Here is a 15,437-nt window from a genome sequence, read left to right on the forward strand (position 1 = left end):
TGTAACTGCCCATATGTTAGTGCAACGGGTCCAGGAAAACATCACTTGCTCTCACTCTTTATGGAGCAACCTTTATGTTTATGTGGGTTTCTGGTCATGTGAGTGTGTAAGAAAATGAGGCTGCTGAGCTCCTGCCAAGGCTACAGTACTCGTACCTAAGCCCAATAGTTCTTATCGTCCCTCTGATGATCTCTGTGTTGCCGTCTGTCAGGAGGTAGTGTCACTTTGGCATCGCCATGGTCGTCCCTTCATGGGAATCCGCTCCAGGTTATTAAGCCTCTGCTGGCGGCTTGGACGAACTCCCGTCGGCCCTCGCACCACAAGGAGGTCATTTTAACTACGTTGCGTATTGGACACTGTCTTATTAGCTATCGCCGTTTGTTAAGTGGCGCTCTCCCACCACTTTGTGCACATTGAGACCAAGTTTTAACTGTCTGCCATTGCCTGATGGAATGCCCATTTTTTAAACCATTCACGTTTCTGCTTGGGTTTGCCATCTGAGTTATTGGTCGTTTTAGTATGCTGTCGACTTTTTATCTGTTGTACCATCATGGTGAAAGGCATTTAATTTTTAGTTCTGAACCTCCATTCCTCTATGGTGTATTTTATAGCCTTTCCCCACATTCCTGTTTTTAGCTGCCTTCTCTTATGTCATTTACAATTAACATGTAGTCGTTTTATAAATCCTCTCTGAAATTTTAAATTAAAAACTACATTTTAGCTGTAAACGTAATAATTTTTATAAATGTAATTTTCTTCCTATATAAACAATGAGTAAAAAATGTACTCCAAAGCTGAGTTGGTTCAAAAAGTAGAAAATTATTGCAAAGAAGAATAAGGATGTACTTATATGGATTTAGAAAATTATTGTCCAGAGAAATGTTACTCAAATGTAAGAAAACAAGATATCTTGAAATTTATTGACTATTTTAATATGAAGGAAATAAATGAGAGGCAACTAAGATATAAAGTAATAAAACAACATTAATAGTAATGATAACTAATTGAATGAAAATCTTTAAAACCACTCATGAAATCTGTAAAACAAAAAATTAAAATATTATTTTAAACATAATAAACAACAAATAATTGGACTTATCAAAAACTCTGAGGATAATATTAACAATAACGATAGTAAACTTCGTAAAAAAATCCGTAGAAGAACGTATATCAGTTTGTAGAATCGGAAAAATAAAAAATTATTCTAAACATGAGAAACCACAGTGAACTCATCTGATCCAAACTTTTGAGGGCAATTTTGATAATGACACTTATTTTCAAAAGCTTCTAGTAGATATATATCAAGAAAATAAACAAAAAACTATCAGAAAAATTTGCCTGGCTACAAGTTCCTGGATGATGAATTTTTTAAAATGGCTATGCAAATTAAAGGAGAAGCTTCAGCTTTTGAATCTGTAATAATAACATGAGTTTAATAAAGTAGAAAACATTGTTGAACCAAAAAAACTTTTTAATGAAATTAAAGAAGTAATCACTAAATATAAGAATATTTTAATACTAATAATAGCGATTACAACTGAAACGAAATTTTATTTTAATTAAAATAAGAAGACGAAACACAATAATTTAATTTTGAAATAAGTAACAAAGTTATATTAAAAACAACTTATTTAGAACCTTATTATCAAAAATCAACGAATAAACTAGTAATTGAAATGGAAGAAATGGATAGGAAAAAATCTGTATGGTCTTTATTTTATATAAAAAGTTTAGAATTAAGTGTTAATAGCCACAAGCCAATTTCTGGTTCTTCATATATCGAGTTACCAAAAAAATTAAAAGACAAAGAAGCTGCAATTAAGATTTAAAGCAAAGATCAAAAATGTATTCTTTATTCCATAAAATTGGTTTTAAATCCATAAAATAATAAGATGGAAAGTGCTAATAACAGGTTTAGAATTATATCAAATTCTTGAGAAAGATAAAATCAATTTTTCTGTTCAGTTGACAGTAATTCCAAAAATTGAAAAGAATTCAAATTTTTCCATTAATGATAAATTTTTGATGAAAAATTTATTGTATATCCTCTTACCATGCAGAAACAAACAAGAAAATCGTTTTAACTTCCTTTAATTCGAGAAGGAACTAGTTTTTTTACTGTTGGATATAAATCTATCTAGGTTAATTAGTTTACAATCAACTAGAAATGGAAATATATTTATCTTTGTAATAGATGTTTAAGATATTTTATTCAGACGAAAAATTAGACAAACACGGAAACGATTGTAAAGGCCATAAAAAGGTAAAAATGGATATGGCTGTAAAAGGTGAAATAATTGAATTGGAAAATTATAAGCAGTCTTTAGGTGTACCTTCTGAAATATATTCGAATTTTAATGTCTACTGAGAGATGTTAACACCTGCGAATCAAATCCTGAAAAAACCAATATTAATAAATTTCAATAACATATAGCATTTTCATTTAGTTCTTATGTCAAATATTTTAACACTGATGATAAAAACATATACATATACTAACAAAGATGTAGTAGAAAAATTAATTGAAATGTTAAAACAAGAATCTAGAAGAGTTGATGAAATACATGATCGAAATGAACCAATGATAATGAATAAACAGGAGAGAATAAATTTTAAAAATTGAAAAACTTGTTTTTTTTTTAAAGTAAAAGATCATTTTCATTTAACAGGAAAATGCCAAGGAGCTGCACATGAAGACTGTAATCTTAATAATCAGAATCTTACATCAATTCAGACTAAATACAGTAATTAAAAATTATGATTTTAATTTTTTATCAAAACATTGGTAATAGATAATCAAAATACTGACACTGTTCCAAATAATGAACAAAAATATATTTATTTTAATAAAACAGATGAATAAGGATTGACATTAAGAATTTTGGATGCATTTAAATTCTTGGCTTCAGGTACTGATAAATTATCTTCTCTTAGAAAAGAGAAAAATATTTCAGTTATGAGCAATTAGTTTCAATGATTAAGAAAAGAGTTTTTCCTTATGAGTATCTGAAAACTGAAGAAAAATTAAAAGAATCAAAATTGCCACAAAAAAATATTTTTCTTCAAGACTTAATAAACATTATGTAAAAGTTAACTTTATCAATATGCAAAATTAGTTTGGAACAATTTAATATTAAAAACTGAGATGAAGTGCAAGATTATATAATAAATCTGGTGTTTTAAAATTGACAGACATTATTGAAATTTTACAGACACTTGCACTAAATCATATTAGTTCGATCCACCTTGGAGTTTTACTGCACCACAATTATTTTGGGATTCTATGTTAAAAGTAATGTAAATTTAAATAGATCTATTAAACGAATATGACACGATTTTGTATCATGAAAAAGGAATTTAAGGAGGAATTTCAAAAAGTATTAAAAGATATGCTAAATCAAATACATAAGAAATTTTCGCTTGAAAACAATCAAATTATTTTGCTTATTTAAACGCAAATAATTTATACAGATGGGCAATGTTTTAGCTTTTACAATTTAAAAATTTCAAATGTTTAGAATCAAAATATCCTAGTTCTGGAAAGTTATTAAAACACCTGATGATAGTAAATATAGGTACATTTTAGAAGTTAAATTAGAATATTCAAAAAATTACATGCTTTACAAAGGGGTTTACCATTAGCAGCAGAAAGAGGAAATAATTATTAACAATTAAAATTAACAGAAATTCATAATATCTTGTCACTGGAACAAACAGACTTGTTGAAAAAATAAATTCATTTTGATACAGAAATGAGAATAAAGAGCAACTAACGATTTAGAAAAACAGTTTTAGAAAGTAATGAATATCTCCATTTTGGTAAAACGATAGAAACAGACATAGTATTAAAAAAATATCAGATACAGAAAATTATAAGAAATATAGTTCCAAATCAAATTATGAACACAATACCGTATTTTCACATATTCATTAGCAGTTCATGAGTAAAAAATTCAATAAAACATTTTACATTGGAATAAGTGTTTTAGATATTTCAAAAATGCTGCATCAAACCAGTCTCAGGACTGAAGACCACAACAACAACAACATATTTCAAAAATGTATTATTTTCAATATAATGAAGAGGAAAATATGGTGGACATAGTGATTCATGTTACATTACTAAGGATTTTTATCAAGATATAAAATCAATGAGAAACAAATTAGACAAAAGATGTTATTCAAAAGACATATTTATAAAATTCCACAAGTAACCAAAAGTATTAGGAAACATCTAGATCAAAATTCTGGAAAAACTATGTTAGAACACATTAGCATAAGATTGAAAGTATATGCTTATAAAGCAGAAAAATCAAGAATATTAAGTGTCTAAAGAAGGGAAAAATTCTAATGAAAAAACTGAAACTACTGACAATGATTATTAAAATTGTGTCAATGACAAGAAAAACATTATTGAAAAATAGATTTGATTAAGTCATTTAAAAATGAGCTTTGTACTGCTAAATATAATAAAATCTATTGAAGTTCTGATGATGATAAACATAGTAGAATATAAGATAGAATAAATAATTTACCACATGGTTATTATAAAACAAGATTAGTTACAAGAATATAAAATAAAAAAATTATATTACTTTTTGATATTTTTCGTGATAGCGTTAATTTTTATGTTTTCATATATATATATATTGAACAAACAAATTATCCACAAAACAATCAAATTTTGATAATCATTTTCATCATGTTTTTGATAATCGAAAGCCTTTTTGGCTTTTTTGGATCGCAGATATGAAAATTTAGTAGAATTTTTAAATCCTTTCTCACAATTTTCAATACTTTTTTTATTGCACTTATTAGGATGGACTTTTATGTGTTCATATTTATTTTTCTATATTCTTTTTCATTTTTATACAATCAATACACCCCATTTTTGGTCATATCCTTCATTATAATTTTTATTTCAATATGAATTTCTTTTTCTTGATTAGACAATAGAAAAAGACTTTATTTTCACTTTACATTTACAAAAAAAAAGCTATGAAAATTAAAAAATTAAAATTTCATAAATTTTGTTATTTATAAAAGGAATCACCTTTAGAAGTTAAATTAGAAAACTTATCTATAATGATAAAAATTTTAATCATTATTGATGAAAAAACAATCCGTGGTATAAAGCAAAAGATCCAGAATGAGATTTTCACTCTGCAGCGGAGTGTGCGCTGATATGAAACTTCCTGGCAGATTAAAACTGCGTGCCCGACCGAGACTCGAACTCGGGACCTTTTCCTTTCGCGGGCAAGTGCTCTACCAATTGAGCTACCGAAGCACGACTCACGCCCTGTACTCACAGCTTTACTTCTGCCAGTACCTCGTCTCCTACTTTCCAAACTTTACAGAAGCTCTCCTATCATTTATTTTCGTACATTTTACTAATATAAATGCGCAGATAATTTCAATTGAGTGATAATTTATCTGTTGTTAAAAATATATTAAGTGTTCAATAAGATACACTTATAAAAATGTTACATTAGTCGTTTTTTATTCAACTTGTTTAACTCCAAGTATTAGATCGAAAAACAACTAACCGTATTGTGATAGAGAAATAATTGAAAGTCTTGTTGGTCAGTATAGTTTAAGAAATTAAAAAATTATTTAAAAAATAAAATATTACACATTAAAGAGGATAAAATTTAAAAAAGCGTTGCTATTGAAAGTGACATTAAATTATTTTTGGTACAGAAGGTTCTATTGGTCAAGTTTTAGGAATTAATAATCGAAGTATTGAAGCTAATGCAAAAATTTTGCTAAAATTAATCCATTTGAATTGATAACTACAAATTTTTATTTGGCTAATGGAACATTTGTTAAAAATACTGATCATTTTCGTAGAGAAACTAATATTATTTCTTCATTTGAACCAAATGGTGAATTTATGAACCAAATTACCTAGAAATATTCTAATTTTTGATCTTATTTAGAATTTAGAAATAGCTATAACTGACAAAAGTGATAAGTTGTTTGACTTCAAAGGTGCTTGTCAAACAGAAATTATAAAAACCTCAAACGAAAATTTTTCTTTACAAATCGTGACGAAAATCGACAGTTATCAGTTTCACTCATTTCATGATAATGAGAAAGCAAAAGAAGATTTAAATACGCCAAAGAAGAAAACGGAAATTAACATTAATATTGGTGATGGTTGGATTCATCCTAATTATTCACAACTTTATATGACATTTATGTTAATCACACAGTTGTAATAGATTTTTCATCACATGATGGTAAATCAAATATTAAACTAATTGATAATTATTTGTTAAAGTTGCTCAATTTTAATACAATTAAAAAAGGAATCAATATTTTGTTTGCAATAGAACAGCCATTTTCTTCTTCATTTACTCTTTAACTGGTGAACTTCATCTCTATGAAATGAATTAACTATGTAAGTTTGGATTCTTAACAATGGTAAAATTGATAACATATAAATAAATAAAGTACATTATCTATTAGAATAGTTAGGAGGAGTTTTAAGGATTTCAAAGAAATAATTTGGGAAGGAGATTTAACAGTAATTTTCACTTGGAGTTGAAGAAAAGATCAAGAAGGTTCTATTCTTTGATGAATTAGTGACAACAATAATAGTACACTTCCAAAACAACGTAAAATTATTGTTGAAAGTATGGAAATTCGAGTTCCTATTGTTAAATATGAACCAGAATATTCACCTAAAGCAAAGAAAAATTTAACCACAAACCACTGAAATTGCTGGAGTAAATATAAAAAGAAATTTTGAGCTATATATTACTAATTAATATAATTCTGCTAAGTTCCAAATGTAACGAAAAAATAATTTGTTAATCGATTCTTATTTATTGATCCTGTTTAATTATGTAATATCTACATTAAAAATGGAAGAAATGAAAATTTTCCTCAAGAGTTATGGAATCTTTTTCCACCAAATAATTTTCTAAAAGCTTATGATGGTTTTAGAGATTTTAAAGGAATATGACGATGAATTAACGATCTAAATGTAAGTCCATTAAATTTTATGCAAAATTAATCTATCTATGTAATAAGTAGATCTAGAAAATGAATTCTTTGACTACACAAAAACAACAATGAAATAATTTGCCTTTTTTATTGAGATCATACAATATGATACAATAGCGTATATAATTATATATAGTAAAATAATTTAACTTATGATTCACATCATAGAATACTTACTGAATATTTATAATTACACATATGAACAAAAAATTAGTAGAAGTTATAGAAGTGTGAACTTCATGTTTACATTTCATTTTGCGGTATTTTCAGAAAGATAGAGGAAATAAAAAGTGAAAATTTTCATTTTTAAAAACTATAAAATTTGTTAAACGTATTAATTTATGAAAATCTAATTTCTTATATAAACATAAGCAATACAAAATGAACATGAATGGCAGCATTGAAAATTTAGCAAGTGAACTTAACAGTTGTAGTAATGGTTAAGCAAATGTGTTCACTAATGTAACGGAACTGAAAATAATCTTACAATATTTCAAAAGCTAAAATTTAGTAACTAAATATTGTCAGAAAGTCTTATTACTTTTAGATGATAAATTTAAAATTACTCTTCCATATCATTATCCTAAAATCTTTTCAGAAGACTGTTTTAAAAAAAGATAATTATTGAATTAATTTTATACATTCAGGTAAAAAACAAAATTACAGGTGTTTGGTTCATGTTACTGAATTTGAATAAATTTTAGAATCTTTATATTTTTTAAATTTTTAACTTAATATATTTTGCTTGTTGAGTATTAAATTTTAAGGAAATATTTTTTTTATTTTTTTAATTGAATGAAAACCTGTTCATGGGTATGGATAAATTTTGAATGTGGGATACAGGAAAATTGAAATATAGTTTTATATCAGGAATTTTCAAAAAATATGCTGTCTGGTCCAGAATCGGTATACATATACTACTACCTTAGCAAGTGAACTTTGATGACTCACTCAGACATCTTACAGACACATGACAGCAACGAATTGGTTGACAGGAAAATCCCATAGACGGATCCTTTCTCAGTTTCAAAATAGACATGTGTGCTCTAATCTGTCAAAAATGTAGTGCTACTCTGCAGTGAATTATAGATTTGGATCAGAAGTTTTCAGCAAATCTGGACAGTCTAATGATCGGTGATTAGTTTAGGTGGTTGGCTCCTTAACCCTTGATTTGAATACTTGTCCCATTTCTGCTATAGTAATTGGAGTTTCTAAAACCAGTGTTGATTGTTCATGGCCCAAATGTAGGTATCCTAGAGGTGGTCACTTCAGACATGAATCTATCCATGAATTCTTCTATCTAGCATATTAACAGGTGATATTTACACATTCTAATAATTGTTGCAGTCTTTATTCCACCATGATGCCGATGTTCCTTTCAGTATATGGACTGAATTCATTGTAGGAATTGATATTCTTTCTGCATCATTGATAATACTAAAAAACGTACAATATCTTTCCATCGGTATGGATGATGTGGTTAGCGTCTTAACCTGGTCCTCTACTATTCTTTGGTTTTCACCTAGTCTGCTTTGCGACTTTCCATTTTTTCATATGCTAGTGGGCATTGAATGATAATCCTCTGTTGTCATTATTTCTATAGCATAGCAGTCTGATCTCTTGGGATAGTCAACGATATTCCAGTGGAGATATGTAGTAAGCTTTGGTTAACATAGTGTTAAGTCGATTGTGGGCTAGTAGATTTCTGGTTTTGAAATCAACTTTGGCGTTCCATCATTCAAGATGTAAACACTGAAGTCATCAACAATTTTAAATAAAGTTATTCCACAACTGTCTTGATGGTCACATCTCCAAGCATAACTGCGCAATAAAATTTCAACAAATGATTAACTATGGGTCTACCTGGCTCATTAAACTATGCCATGCCCTTCTTGAAATAACAGGTCTGGATGGGCAGTATAGTGGTGTTCTCAATATTTCCTTGTTGATTATTCTGGTCCTAATAGTCACCACCTGAAGACCATTAACGCTCAGGTAACATATTTTTATTTCCTTGTAAAGCAAATATGAAGGTAGTACCATACCCTCTCCTTCTCTTGATTCTTCCCCATCGTGTCAAAATACATGAAAACCTCTAAAATAAACCACAGATCTTGGTTTGAAATCTGTTTCACAGATGCGTGCAAAGGAGATTTCTCTTAAATTAAATTCACGATGAAGGACGCCTTCATTTGCTGGTGCTGAACCGACATCTCACTACAAAATTTTATATTTGATTTTAGAATGTTCAGTTTTTGTACACAAAAAGCTAGCAAGTAATTACCAGGTCAGTTGTATATGAATGTCTCCAGTTTGTATGGACTTACCAACAATAACTCTATAATTTTTTTCTGTTAAGGATTTGCTCCCACTCTGTGAGATCATGTGATAATGAGGTTGAGAAGGATATCGTTATGGAACACAGAGTGGGTAGAGAGACACTGTGGCATATTTGTTGATTCATTTGCGCTTAATCCTGATGCCATGCACTGTTACAGCTATGTAATTTGGGCTGGCTTTTAGGATTTGCTGGTAGGCTCGATCGCTCCCCAGACCATTTGCTACACTTTTGTTACCTTGGGTACTGCACCATATGCCGTATTTGCCATTGTTGTTGTAGTATTGGTTGTATTACGTCAGCTGACCGATCTTGAGCAACTGGTGCTCCTGTTGGTTGCCATACCTATGGCTGTAGAGATGGAAATTCCATGTAACTGATACATGCAGGAGCTTCATTTGAAGTTTCTGCGTATTTGGTCTCTTGTTGGAATGGATTTCTAATTATTGTACGTTCTTAGCAAGGGCCATTCTGAGTATTATTTCTTCTTGGTATGCATTTATAAGCTTGATATGACCTGTCTGTAACGACATGAGGACCATGACAATATAAACAACAAAGCACTTCTTCCATTAAAACTTCTACTACAGGTAGCCCACTGTATTTATTGCATCTACCTTGGCTCCTGCACTGCAGAGCATGACTGTTATATTAACCAGTTCCTACATTGTATTACTGGAGCAATATATGGCCTCACTGGGCATCTGTACTCAATATCCTTACACGATGCAGCAATATTTGCGAGCTAAATGCAGTCTTCCATACTGGTATTCTCACATTCCTTTGTAGGTTTGCACCGACTTTTCGTATGTATCGTCTGATGCTAATGACTAGGTATTCGTCCCGTATTTCCATGTAGATTTATTTGTCCATTAAAGCCTCATGTATGATCCCATATGTATGTAATAAGAAACTGAGGATATGTACTTCTACAGTTTTTTTTTAAAACATAGGTAACTACAATAAATTTTTCACTATACTTGCTGACTTCAATTTTTCACTCTGTTCCTGTCTGAATAATGTTGACAATATCCTTTTTATGGCGGGGATTGTGTGAATACATCAATTTACCAATAGCTGTGGAATGTAAGTTCCCAATGCTTTTGTCTAGGCTTCCAACGAAAACAATGGAACGCCCCAGATCTGTTCTCTTGTACCTGTCGTTATTGGTTTTACGTTCATCCGTTTTTTGTACTGGGGCCGTTTGCTGGTCCCCCATCTGGTCAGCTATATTACTACAGGATTACATTCAACAATAAGTGCATCAGTTACCTCCAATTGTCATGTCACCCCAATTCTTTTATCCGTCATCTCTCTATCGATGTTAAGTTCCATCTCAGTGATTTCTGTCATCTCTTGAAAGTTTATCCACCCTATCGTATTCATTTGATTAAGGTAGGTCTTACCTGAGCTGTGAGTTGCCACTGACACTATGTGCTTATCTGGTGCCAGTATCATCTTCTTCGATTCTGTTTGTCTTTTTCTTAACATTACAGTATCTGATTCTCAATGCCTTTTTTTATGTAACCATATCTTGTGTATCCACATTAATGTCCTCCTCCTGCAAGATGGGGATCGCAGTTGTTGCTGAATCAAACGGGTTTCGGTTACAACGTTTTCTGTTTTTCACACTAGTTTAACCTGACTGTTAAAACCGCAGAAAATAAGTGGTTTCTGAAATAAGCGATTTTCTCTTTTATATATCTACAATTTTTTGTAATAAACACAGAAGTTGAAGGAAGATTGAAAAATTCAGACTCTCTCAGTCTCAAAATATTAAATCAAATAGGCAAAAATAAGACTTAATCCATCCATTGGTCATTGCTTCTCTCGAAAAGTGATAAGTGGTTTAATACTACAAATAACATCAGTATTCTCCTACTGATTCTACTCTTTTGATACTTTGATCAAAACTAATGTTGTAATCAGTTGTCATACCACTGTTTGTACATTAGCAATAGTCAGTGCTAAAGGGTGAAAATTGAGATTGAAGAACTCTGTTTCCCAGGTTAATTTTTCCATTTTTAAGGGCTACAAATACACTCCTGGAAATTGAAATAAGAACACCGTGAATTCATTGTCCCAGGAAGGGGAAACTTTATTGACACATTCCTGGGGTCAGATACATCACATGATCACACTGACAGAACCACAGGCACATAGACACAGGCAACAGAGCATGCACAATGTCGGCACTAGTACAGTGTATATCCACCTTTCGCAGCAATGCAGGCTGCTATTCTCCCATGGAGACGATCGTAGAGATGCTGGATGTAGTCCTGTGGAACGGCTTGCCATGCCATTTCCACCTGGCGCCTCAGTTGGACCAGCGTTCGTGCTGGACGTGCAGACCGCGTGAGACGACGCTTCATCCAGTCCCAAACATGCTCAATGGGGGACAGATCCGGAGATCTTGCTGGCCAGGGTAGTTGACTTACACCTTCTAGAGCACGTTGGGTGGCACGGGATACATGCGGACGTGCATTGTCCTGTTGGAACAGCAAGTTCCCTTGCCGGTCTAGGAATGGTAGAACGATGGGTTCGATGACGATTTGGATGTACCGTGTACTATTCAGTGTCCCCTCGACGATCACCAGTGGTGTACGGCCAGTGTAGCAGATCGCTCCCCACACCATGATGCCGGGTGTTGGCCCTGTGTGCCTCGGTCGTATGCAGTCCTGGTTGTGGCGCTCACCTGCACGGCGTCAAACACGCATACGACCATCATTGGCACCAAGGCAGAAGCGACTCTCATCGCTGAAGACGACACGTCTCCATTCGTCCCTCCATTCACGCCTGTCGCGACACCACTGGAGGCGGGCTGCACGATGTTGGGGCGTGAGCGGAAGACGGCCTAACGGTGTGCGGGACCGTAGCCCAGCTTCATGGAGACGGTTGCGAATGGTCCTCGCCGATACCCCAGGAGCAACAGTGTCCCTAATTTGCTGGGAAGTGGCGGTGCGGTCCCCTACGGCACTGCGTAGGATCCTACGGTCTTGGCGTGCATCCGTGCGTCGCTGCGGTCCGGTCCCAGGTCGACGGGCACGTGCACCTTCAGCCGACCACTGGCGACAACATCGATGTACTGTGGAGACCTCACGCCCCACGTGTTGAGCAATTCGGCGGTACGTCCACCCGGCCTCCCGCATGCCCACTATACGCCCTCGCTCAAAGTCCGTCAACTGCACATACGGTTCACGTCCACGCTGTCGCGGCATGCTACCAGTGTTAAAGACTGCGATGGAGCTCCGTATGCCACGGCAAACTGGCTGACACTGACGACGGCGGTGCACAAATGCTGCGCAGCTAGCACCATTCGACGGCCAAAACCGCTGTGCCGTGCGTGTGATCATTGCTTGTACAGCCCTCTCGCAGTGTCCGGAGCAAGTATGGTGGGTCTGACACACCGGTGTCAATGTGTTCTTTTTTCCATTTCCAGGAGTGTATATAAAGGCGTATTATGTGGACACTGGCAGCAGATCAGCTACTTCCCATTTTTACTGTGTGCTATGAAAGAATTGTTGTTAAGTATTTATTTTATTACTGTTATTGTAACTTCCTCTCTCTTTTATTATTACATAGAAATGGATAAGAAATCTTTAATAATTTTTAAAGCAAATGAAGCATTGTATTGGGCTGGTGCCTAAGTTTGTACCATTTTTGCACATGTTTAATAAACACAACAGATACACATAACAGAGATTTTAGTCAGCAATAATATATTCTCCTTCACTCCTTCCTTCCAACTCTGGGATAACTTTTTAATTCTGGGACTGTAGAAACCAAGTGGTGTTGAGTTTAAGAACTTGTCGAGCCACGCTCAGAGCGCATTTTTTTCTGTGAAGGAAGTTCGTTGAATGTTATTCGTTAGAGAATGGAAAAGGTGAAAATCTGAGGGTGCTAAGTCAGTTGTGTGGTGATTTTTGTCAGTCTAGCAGAATGCAGGTGAACATTATTGTGGAGTCACATAACTTCACACAGTCTTGCTGGTCGTTGTTCTTAAATTGTTGTTGACAATAAATGTTAACAGCAATTGACAAAGCAGTTTGTAGTACACCATGCTGTCGGTATGCTACTGGATGGATAACATTGTCTTTAGTGGATGTGCACAGAGTTTTGTATAGAGAGTCGCTGCTTTGTTTGGGCTCCTTTCTGTTCCGTATATTAGTATAAAGACACCACTCTCGCCTTCAGTTACGATACAGGGTAGGAATTGTCGGTGTTGTTAACGAGCCAACTGATAATGAGTAAGCAGAGAAGCAGATATGGCCACCCAGTGATTTTTATGATTTTGGCTTAGAGCGTGTGGTACCCATACAACCGATTTTTGAACCTTCCCCACTGCATGTAAATGTCACTCGATGGTGGAATAACAACAGTTCACCACACTTGCCATTTCTCGAGTACAATGATGTGAATCATTGAGGACTAAAGCGTTTAAACGATTTTCATCAAATCCCTAAGATCTTCCTGAATGTAGAGAATCACTAATGTCAAAATGATTCTCCTTAAAATGAAGAAACCATTTTCTTGCCATGCTCTGTCCAATGGCATCGTCTCCATACATGAAACAAATGTTTCTGGCTGCCTCTGCAGCTGTCACCACTCTATTGAACTCAAACAGATGAATATGTCGGAAAATCTCTGATTTATCCACTTGGCATTTCATATCCTAACCTCCACAGCTCCACTCACTGTCTCCAAATGACAACATATAAACTCAAGTAGCACCAGTGAACTACAAATAAAAAACGACAATCGATAAATAAACATGTAGCAACCAGAATACCAACATGCAAATCAATAATGCTGCGAAGTTATGCACCAATCTTATATTTTGTTGCTATGTCAATTTGTAAAAATATTTCCAGGCTAGGTTTTGTGCCATTCTGTGGTACAACTGATATCCAGCAACAACAACAGGCAACTTGCATGTAGATAAGGTGGCGACAAATCTTACTCACAGCAGGTACATATGTACCATACATGCAAACAAAGTTGAAACTCGGCTAATGGGAGCAACTGTAAAGGTATTTCCTATTTACAGTCGCTGCCATCAGCCATTCCGCTGAGTGTCAACTTTTTTTCCGCAAATATTAGCGTGAGCCACAACACATGGCAACAGGTATATTATTGTCACAGCAATGCTGTGCCAATTCTTATAATATGTGTTTGTTGCTCGTTGGTGTTGTCATTCTAATTAAAATAGCACAGATCACTTTTCCCATTTTTTATAATACCATAATATTTCAAACAAATGCAAATGTTACGAATAAAAATCACCCCTTTCTAAAAGTATGTGTAAGGCCAATTCACACTTGCTGTCACGTCATGTCATGTCCACCCCATCAAAACTTTCTGCAATGCGTTTCAAATGGATCAGCCACACAGCCATCCCATCTCAGCATGTCATGACATGGCACTGTCAAGGTTGTTTGGGAAAAACGTTATGATGCTTGATGTCATCTGCCTGTTTTTGATCACGTGACCCCCAAGCTCATTACTTCCCAGTATACGGCCATGCACAGATCTCCATATTTCGTTTTATCACAGTTAATATCAATTGTTTGTTGTTTGTTATTTGTTACAAAATTGTTTCATTTTGTTACTTCTTATGTTGAAATTTGTGATAATTAATGAAGGATTAACTGAAGCAATGAGGCAGCAGTCTTAATTGTACGACATGAGTACACTAAATTACTTGCCCTCTGCTACATTTATTAAGTGGACTTTTATACATTCCGATATAATATTTAAAATTTTACAACTAAATGGATTGCAATATGTCTGCAACAGTGAAAAAAGTACTGTGGGTAGAATTAGAGTGCTTAGTAGGTGGAATTTACTCATATGTTGTCAGGCATTTGTAGTGTTTAATAAAGAAATGGACTCAAGCCTTCAGACACTCCAAGTTGTTTGTTTAAATATGTGTTTGTTACAGGCTTATTTACTGCCAAGTAGCTTTCTGGATTGTGTGTGACCATCAGTGGTCAATATTTATGTGATTTCACTAGCTAACCTCTGTACAAATACGTCACCTGAACTATTAAAATTCAAATAAAGATGTAAAGAAAACCTATCAATTTCG

The sequence above is a fragment of the Schistocerca americana genome, chromosome 7 (genome assembly GCF_021461395.2).
Source record: "Schistocerca americana isolate TAMUIC-IGC-003095 chromosome 7, iqSchAmer2.1, whole genome shotgun sequence".
NCBI classification, from domain to species: Eukaryota; Metazoa; Arthropoda; class Insecta; order Orthoptera; family Acrididae; genus Schistocerca; species Schistocerca americana.